This window comes from Puma concolor, chromosome F2 (genome assembly GCF_028749965.1).
Source record: "Puma concolor isolate L17-30 chromosome F2, mPumCon1.1.hap2, whole genome shotgun sequence".
Taxonomy (NCBI): Eukaryota; Metazoa; Chordata; class Mammalia; order Carnivora; family Felidae; genus Puma; species Puma concolor.
Genome location: NC_141684.1, coordinates 55,436,562 through 55,445,485, shown reverse-complemented (window position 1 = coordinate 55,445,485; position 8,924 = coordinate 55,436,562).

Sequence of the window (8,924 nt, the reverse complement as noted above, 5' to 3'; positions counted from 1 at the left end):
ATGGGCTTTTGATTCCATATCAAGTTACTCAGGCTATGCCACAAAGAAACATTCAATCAAAACCTGAGTGTATGGTTTGGTTTAGAATGTGTTGATAAAAGAAAGAAAAGTATAAAAGTTTTAAAAGAAAAAAATAAAGAGATATATATATATATGTATATATATATATATATATATATATATACATATATATATATATTCAACAACCAAGCAAGTAAAGAGCATTTCCTATATGCCAAGTGCTTTGCTAAGCACTTCACATCTAATTGACTTATTAACAAGCCTGTGGGATAGATTCTATTAGTATCATCATAATCATCCCTAGTTTACAGATGAGGAAACTGAAGCACAGAGTAAGATTGATTGGGTCACACCACTTGTAGTTGCACAGCTGGGACCTGAACCCAGACAGTCGAACTTTATCAACGACACTCCCAACCACTACACTACGCTACTTCTCGAGATCTCGCTCGAGTTATGCCTTACTAGTTAATTGTGAATTCCAAGCGCACCATAGGCTAGACCTTGCATTCGGAGCCAATATCTGCAGTATATTCCTACCTCCTTAGGGTAGCATCAACTTACAGAAGCAGCATTTGGGAAGTGAAAAAGCCAACTAAAGATGAATCATCAAACCTAAAATTGCCAGGTGACAACAAATGTCACACTTTACTCATGCACCATCTCGTTTGAGTTTTGGGCATGACACTGAGATGATTTAGTGAGGAGCAATTAAGTGAGCACTCCTTTGGAAGCCGAAAGATGTTCACATGTGGTTTGGCCACAGTGTGGCAAGACCACTTCTCCCACAGCTAGGATGGAGTCTGGGCTGGCAACAGAAGAAGGCTCCTAAAAGAGTGCATCTTGGGCCCAGACTCTTCTTAGCTAAGGATGGGTCCTCGGAAATTCTCCAGTCATCCAAGTATCCTTTGGACTCTTGTATGACATGAAAACAAATATGAGGATGCAAGTCTAAAAATAAGTTCGTCATCTTCTCCCAAAACCAATTCTTCTTCCCAGATCCCTTAATCAGTAAATGGCACCACCATCACCTAGTTGCCTTGGTTCGTGAACCTCGTGGTTGGCCTCCCAACATCCACTCCACCTGACCTCCTCCACCTCACCCCCCGCGATTGTAAGTCCACCTTGGTAGTCTTATCCCCCATGCTAGTGATTGATTGGTTTGAGGGTAGGCTGGTCTAAGTCAGGTTTGAGGGTAGGCTGGTCTAAGTCAATCTAGGCCAAAGAAACAGAAGAAGCTTCTTTCAGACTTCTCAGAAAGAGGGGCCAGTTTCTCCCTCCCATCCTATACGAACAAAAACACATCACTGGTAGTGGCCCTCTGTTGATGTGATAGGACACCAGCTTTAGGATGAAGCCAATGCTGTGGAAGGCAGAATGGAAAGGCAAGGAATGTTGGGCTGATGAACTCATAAACCCCCCCAGCGGATCCTAACCTTATTAAGTCTTCTGTTGTTTGAAAGAATACATTTCCTTTGTTTCTGCCCGAGTAAGGAAGGGTGTCAATCATTTGTGATGGAAATCGTCCTCACTGATATATTTTGCACATCCAAACAAGCATCAAGTTCAGTCCATTCTCCTTCCTAAATGTTTCAAAAGCCACACACCCCTCCCCATCCCCATTTCTAATAATGATCCTTTCAGGCCACCTTTGACATCTCATCCGAATTACTGCAAAGCCTCCTTTTATCAAAATGCCTGCGTTCATTTGAATAGGCCTTAAGACAAAGTAAGAAAAAGAATGTGAAAGGTTGAGGCTATGGCAGGCGCATCAAGAATTTCCTCACCTGGTCATACGTAGGGTGAACTTTGAATGCTGCCATGCCTCAACCCGTCCCAAGAGGCATCGCAGGAAGCACCCCTCCATTCTGGGCTCTTCTGACCCTGTGGACACTGTCCTGAGTGGATGTCAAAACCACCTACCTGTGGTCCTGTCACTGCGCTCAAATCCTTATCTGTGGCAGGTCCTTTTCCCGGTCTGTCTGCTGCCTCGGCAGAAACCCCAGATGACACAGCCTCAGCTAGTCCAGGGTATGGTTCTCGGCAGCCTTTGGACCTAGACCAGCCATTACCATCCGACTTCATCTGGGTGTCCACTCATATACACTGGAGCCACCTGGCCAGGAAACATGGTTATTTCTGTCAGGGCTGATTTCAGTCCAACTCTACAAACACTCATTGAGTGCCTTCTCCATGCTGGGAACATGCTAGGTCTTAGGACCGATAGGGAGCATGTCCTGCTCTTTGTACCCCACCATCTGACACACAGGGTGCTCCAAAATATTTAAGTGAGTCATGGAAAGATTCAATGGCAAATGTTTTAGTGTGCACTCCAGCGACTCACAATCTATTGAAAAGATAAACCCAAAGTCAGGCTACCACAGGGCTCACTGGTACATAAAACGCAACAATAAAAGTAATAGTTCATCCTGAGGCGTCAAGCAGTGTTCTAAGAGCTGATATATATTCACTTATTTAATCTGCACAACTCCTGGCGTATGCATTCGTGTCATCCACACTTTACGTAGGAGGGAACTGAAGCTCAGACAGGTCAGGTAAGTTGCCCAGAATCACCCAGCTGGTAATGTGAAGAAGGTGAATTGGAGAATAGGGAAGGGAGATGTTTATTTAGCTGGGAATCTGGAAACTTATCATGGGAGAATGGGTTTTAAGCTAGACGCTCAGGGAGGAGTAGTAGGTCTTCAACGTGCTGGTGGGGGGTGTATATTCCAGATTGGAGAAGAGCATGGGTGAAGACTTAGACGTGGACATTGCAGGGTATATTCTGAGGACAACAAAGTCACCCACGGCTGAGTATAGGGTGTACAGAGGAGGTGTCTATGGTGGGAATTGAGACTGGATAGGGGGTGGGCAGCTCAGTCGTGGAGGGTCTCTAATGGCGCACCCAGCTATCGGTCCTTCCTGTTTCAGTCCATCATTTGTTCTGGATTCTCCCATCCCTATTCAACCCAAATACTCCAACTGAGGCTTCCCCAGTACCCACGTTCAGGGTAGTCCCTAATTTACCTAAGCCAAACAACATTTTCCATTCCCCTGGCCACAAAGATGGGTTCGAGGTTGGGCCTGTGACCTAACCCTGTCCAATCCAGTGAATCTCAAGATTCTTGCCCAGCACCCTGAGACAGCACTCTCTCTCTCTCTTTGAACGCAGTCAGCACAGTCCTACAAGCTGTTGGCTTCTTCTTGAAGGCTGGAGCCAGCTCCCGCCAGTACAGGATGAAGCTGGCATTGTGGGAGGTACAGCAGGGAGACACAAAGAAACTCTGTCCTGAATTACATCACTGGGCCTGAGGATTAAACCATCCAGTAGCCAGTCCTTCCATCTCCGGACCTTGCCATCACGTGAACCTAAAAAGTAGATATAATAAAAATATAAAAAAATAAAATAAAAAGCTTGAGTCAGGTTTTTTTATTATTTGCAATATCAAGAGGGCTAACTCATAAAAGTCTTCATGTGGTTTTAAAGTATTATTCTGGGAAGTGGTTTAGAAAGGTCATGTGGTGGCCATGCAGAGGGTAAAGTGGTTAGAGAATCTCAAAGCAGAGAGGTAGCTAGAGGCCACAGCAACATGCCCAGTGAGACTTAATGGAGCAAGAATTAAAGCATTGACAGTGGACATAGGGGAAGATGTGAAAGAAGATGCATTTGTGCAACATTTATTTAAAATGGGCTAAGGGGGCGCCTGGGTGGCTCAGTCGGTTAAGCATCCGACTTCAGCTCAGGTCATTTGAATAGGTCTTAAGACAGGGTTCCTGGATTCCAGCCCTGCATCGGGCTCCGTGCTGACAGCTCAGAGCCTGGAGCCTGCTTCGGATTCTGTGTCTCCCTCTCTCTCTGCCTCTCCCCTGCCTGTGCTCTCTCTCTCTCAAAAATAAATAAACATTGAAAAATAAATTTAATAAAAAATAAAATAAAGTAAAATGGGCTAGGAAATTCATCTGGGACTGAAACCTTCATTTATCCTATGTCATTCTATAGCAATAAATGCTTGTTTTGGAAAAATAACTCCTAAAGTTGTCAGGTCCCTGAAGTCTGTTTCTTCCTCTCGCCCCTGCAGAAGGGAGACAAAGGAAAAGAGAGTCGTTAGTTATTGTCCTGTTATCTGACTTATGTTTCCACTTCATGCTATTCATTCCTTAATCATATTCCACACTAGATAGCTTGTCATTTCAGATGTTTCTAGCCTTCAGAAATGTGCAGCCTGCTATTACATCCCTCATAATTATCAAGTAGCCCAGTTCCATTTATTTAGCTCCTTTAAATCTTTCTTCATATTTCAGGGGTGTCAGGGTGGCTCAGTCGCTTAAGCATCTGACTTCAGCTCAGGTCATGCTCTCACGGTCCGTGGGTTCAAGCCCCGTGTCCGGCTCTGTGCTGACAACTCAAAGCCTGGAGCTTGTTTCAGATTCTGTGTCTCCCTCTCTCTCTGCCCCTCCCCTGCTTGCACTCTGTCTCTGTCTCTCTCAAAAATAAATAAACATTAAAAAACTTAAAAAAAAATCTTTCTTCGTATTTCAGTGCTTTTTAACTCCTCTGTGTAAAGGAACTATATTCACAGTTCCCTCCACTGCATGTCACAGCTCCTGAGTGGCAGCGGCCCAGTGTGCACAGCATGCTGGGTGTGTGCGGTCTCAGCGGGAAGAGCGGCATGGGACCATGTGCGGCCCTGAGCATCAAACAGAAGCCTTGAGTGGATGAATTCTTGTACTGGGTCTAGTTCTGCCCGGCTGCGTGATGGAGGAGAGGCCACTTAACCTCTGAGTCTTAGTATCTCAGCTATAGGACGGGAATGATTCTTATCCCATCAGGAGGCTCTCGTCTACCATCTTCTCTTCCTTTATCCCTTCCCATCTATTCCCCAAGGAAGATGAGGGCAGATAGGGATGAAACAAAGACCTATCCCTGGGCTGAGTGCTGAGCAGTAAAGACAATCTCACTCTCCGAAGAATACTGATCTTTTTCAATTGCAAACCCTTCAGGGCCAGAGACTCAGGGCTGCCCCAGGCTACTCAAGCTTCTTGGATTCTTGGAGCTGTTCTGCTCTGAGGAGATGAAAAGAGCCAAGTCGGCTCTAGGCTTAAAAGGAGTCTCCTTTTCCTCTCCTTTGCTTATCTCCCATTTTCTTGGACCATTCTCTCCTTGGACTCAGAGCAGGAGAACAGAGTGCTGAGAATTAAGTGCAGCTTGCTGGCAAGCACTGAGAAAGAGCCTTGGCCTACTTATGGCATTGCTGTTTCTGCCTGGTCACAAGGAGCCCTCCCAGCAGTCCAGCCTGGCTCCCGGGGGGACGCACCGGTATTCAGAGGCAAAAGCCTTGTGCTAACAGAGGCTTTGAATTCGCCGTCACTTGGCTTCAGCATATATATATCTAGGAACAGAGGCAGGACAATATTGAAATTCTAGCCTCTCTCAGCCTTTTTCTAACTCAACCAAACTAATAGTAGTCTTTAAGAGCACCATCTTATAGGATTATTATTATGATTAAATAAGATTGCACAAAAGGAAATGTTTTGAACTCTCCAAAAATGTAAGTAATAATCTCGAATTCTAAACTCTTCCTATTCCAGTTTTCTCATTTGTTAAATGTTAAAAGCTACTCATGAAGCGTTGGCGGATGGCTAGATGAACAAGAAGTAAAACCCAACCAAATAACCGTGTAACTGAGAGCAGATCTCTTTGGGATTTCTCCAAGGCCTCCTCGTGATCATACGCCAGGTGTTGCTGTCCCCGCTTTCCTTCCCCAAGGGGTGCCTTTGCTGAATGCTGTGCCTTCAAGGGGCTGAGTTGCTCACCCGTCTTCTGTGCTCTTAGTTGGAGATCTCCAGGTGATTCCATAGCAGGATATACACCAGAGGCGGAAAGAAAGGGGCAGAGCACGAGTTCACCCCTTGCCCGAGCCACCAGTCCTGACTGCCACACGGCAAAGGAGTGCATGCACAAAACTAGTGACTGAGAAGCTGACGCCATCTCTGAGGAAAATCACAGTGGAGGAGGACAGCGGACTCGCTGGCACTTGTCAACCGCCCTGCAGCCACATACAGGAAAAACTTCAAGGCACGGGCCCCCAGCAAGGGGTCTTCTCCTGCATGTCGCTTGTCATTTGTTGGTCCCACAACTACTTTTCAAGCATCTCCAATATGCCAGACGCCTCTAGGCTCTAGACATGTATCAGTGAATAGAAAGCCCTCGTGCCTGCGCCAGTCCCAGAGCCACAGTGAGAGGAACCCTCCCACTCAGGTTTAAGCTTCCTGAATAGCGAGGGATCCGGATTTCCCACTTCCTCATTCATGAACCTTAAGGACATCTCTTACTTAAGAACACTAGCAACTAACACTAAAAACATTCATTTTTCTCAGCATAACGCCATCTAATAACATACTGACAACAGACAGTTCTTCCGGTTAGCAGGCCTCCGGGCCTGCCCAGCCTCGTGAGGAGGTGCCATGGGCTCCTTCCTGCTAGCCTGAGGCCAACTGTTGCCTCTCTAAGCAACCAACAAAATGGCACTCCAAATAAATTCTTTTGACTCAGATTATCTGTCTGACAAAAGGAAGCTAAGAGCAGCAGCTGGGGTGGGGGAGACTTCTATTAGCATTTTAAGGTACAATGGACTTTTTCTGTCTATTTTTATGGGCCAGACTCGAAAACATCACTTGATTAAATTCACATTTCTCAGATAGGTAATTGTAATCACCCCTAACTAAATTCTAACAAATTCCATTCTGTCACAGAGTCCGAATCGCTGAGCTCTACTGAACTTCTGTGTGATGGGTGGGGACGCCGGCAGCTCATCAGGCGGAGAGGCTTGCAGGAGGTGACTTCACACCCCATCTCCTGACCCCTCACCTGGTATGATTCTGGAGCACAGGATCCACAGGCTAAGCCTGCCTGGAGCAGCCCTGAGACAGGAAGGACATCAATATTCTCTGCAGGACGCCGGGCCCTGATGTGCTCCAGCCACCCCCACTGCAGGGTATGGTTTCAACCCCAGCGCACCATGTAATTCACTCAGTCAAAAGCTACCTGGGGCTGTGGTTTCAAAACTAATGGCCAAAGCCACACAACTTCACAGGTTATGAGCAACGTTTCTTAAAGAGACGAAAAAGAACGTAGTAGAAAATATCAGAGTGCATTGCACATACTAAGGTTAAGTAGTGTTTCGTGACCCTTGTCCTTCCGGTAGGTAGGTGGATAGGTGGTACATCGTTATTGTGGGTTGGGTCGTAACGTAGAATGAATTTCTACTGAGAATGCCAGTCGAAGTGGACAGACGATGGGCAAGTTATGCTCTCATTACTATTTTTTTTTAATGTTTTTATTTATTTTTGAGACAGAGAGAGACAGAGCATGAGCAGGGGAGGGGCAGAGAGAGGGGGAGACACAGAATCCGAAGCAGGCTCCAGGCTCTGAGCTGTCCGCACAGAGCCCAACACGGGGCTCGAACTCAAACCGCGAGATCATGACCTGAGTCGAAGTCGGACACTTAACCGACTGAGCCACCCAAATATATATTTATATTTATATGCCCCTCTCATTACTATTTTTGAATGAAGATATAATTGGCACATAACATGATATTAGTTTCAGGTGTACAACATAATGATTCGGTATTTGTATGCATTACAAATTGATCGCCACAATAAGTATAGTTAACATCGTTACAAAATTTTTTTGTTTAGGGGCACCTGGGTAGCTCAGTCGGTTAAGTGTCTGACTTTGGCTCAGGTCATGATCTTGCAGTTCATGGGTTTGAGCCCCGCTTTGGGCTCTGTGCTGGCAGCTCAAAGCCTGGAGCCTGCTTCAGATTCTGTGCCTCCCTCTCTCTCTGCCCCTCCCCTACTTATGCTCTGTCTCTCTCTCACTCTCTCTCTCAAAAATAAACTCTCTCAAAAATAAATGAACATTAAAAAACATTAAACAATTAAAAAAAATTTTTTTTGCTTATGATGAGAACTTTTAAGATTTACTGTCTTAGCAATTTTCCAGGATACAATAGAGTATTATTAACTGTATCCCCTATTCTGTACATTGTATCCCCAGGACTTATTTGTTTTATAACTGGAAGTTTGTACTTTTTAACCCCTTTTGCCCACTCTCCTCTAACCTCTCATCTCTGGAAACCACCAATCTGTTCTCTGTGTTCGTATCTCTTTATTACTGATTCCTCCCTTTTCCCATTTTGCTATTTTCAAATCTGGTTTTTTTTTCAGTGCTGGGGAATAAACAATGTGCTTCACTTCTCATTCTCTTGTATTCATATTCCCCAAAACTATCAGTCCTACCTGGTTGGGATTTTTCCTGCCTTGAAGAGGTAATTCCAAGACATATTTTGCTTTTTAAGATGGGAGTAGCCTGGGTAAATAAGTGTCATTCACAAAATTCCACACATTTTGCAGAACTTAACAAACTTATTACACACACACACACACACACACACACACACATTTTTTCTTTTTCTGGTCAAGGTAGCAAATGGTAGAATGTTTTTAGGATTTGGCCTGAGATTCGTGAGAGTCCCATGCATCGTGGCACCCGCCGCTTTTAGGCTGCTAGGACTCTGCATATTTACAAAGGCCTTCTGTGGCCATAGCCTGACTGACCCGATGGCCCTCCAGGATGTGCGGTGGCTGAAACAGATCCACTGCCAGTAACTTTGCTGCAGCCAATGGGTTAATCCTCCCTGAGCTGAAGCCTGACATGGTGTGAACCACAAGCTGCACTCACAGCTGTTTTAGCATTTCATGAGCCTGACAAGAAGCATTTATGTCTGACCTAAAGCTCACCTGTTGCAACGTGACTCCACGTCATTCATTCACCCTGTCAGATGGTCAACAGATACTTTTCAAGCCCCTGCAGTGGGCTCACCGTTGCACGAGGCTCC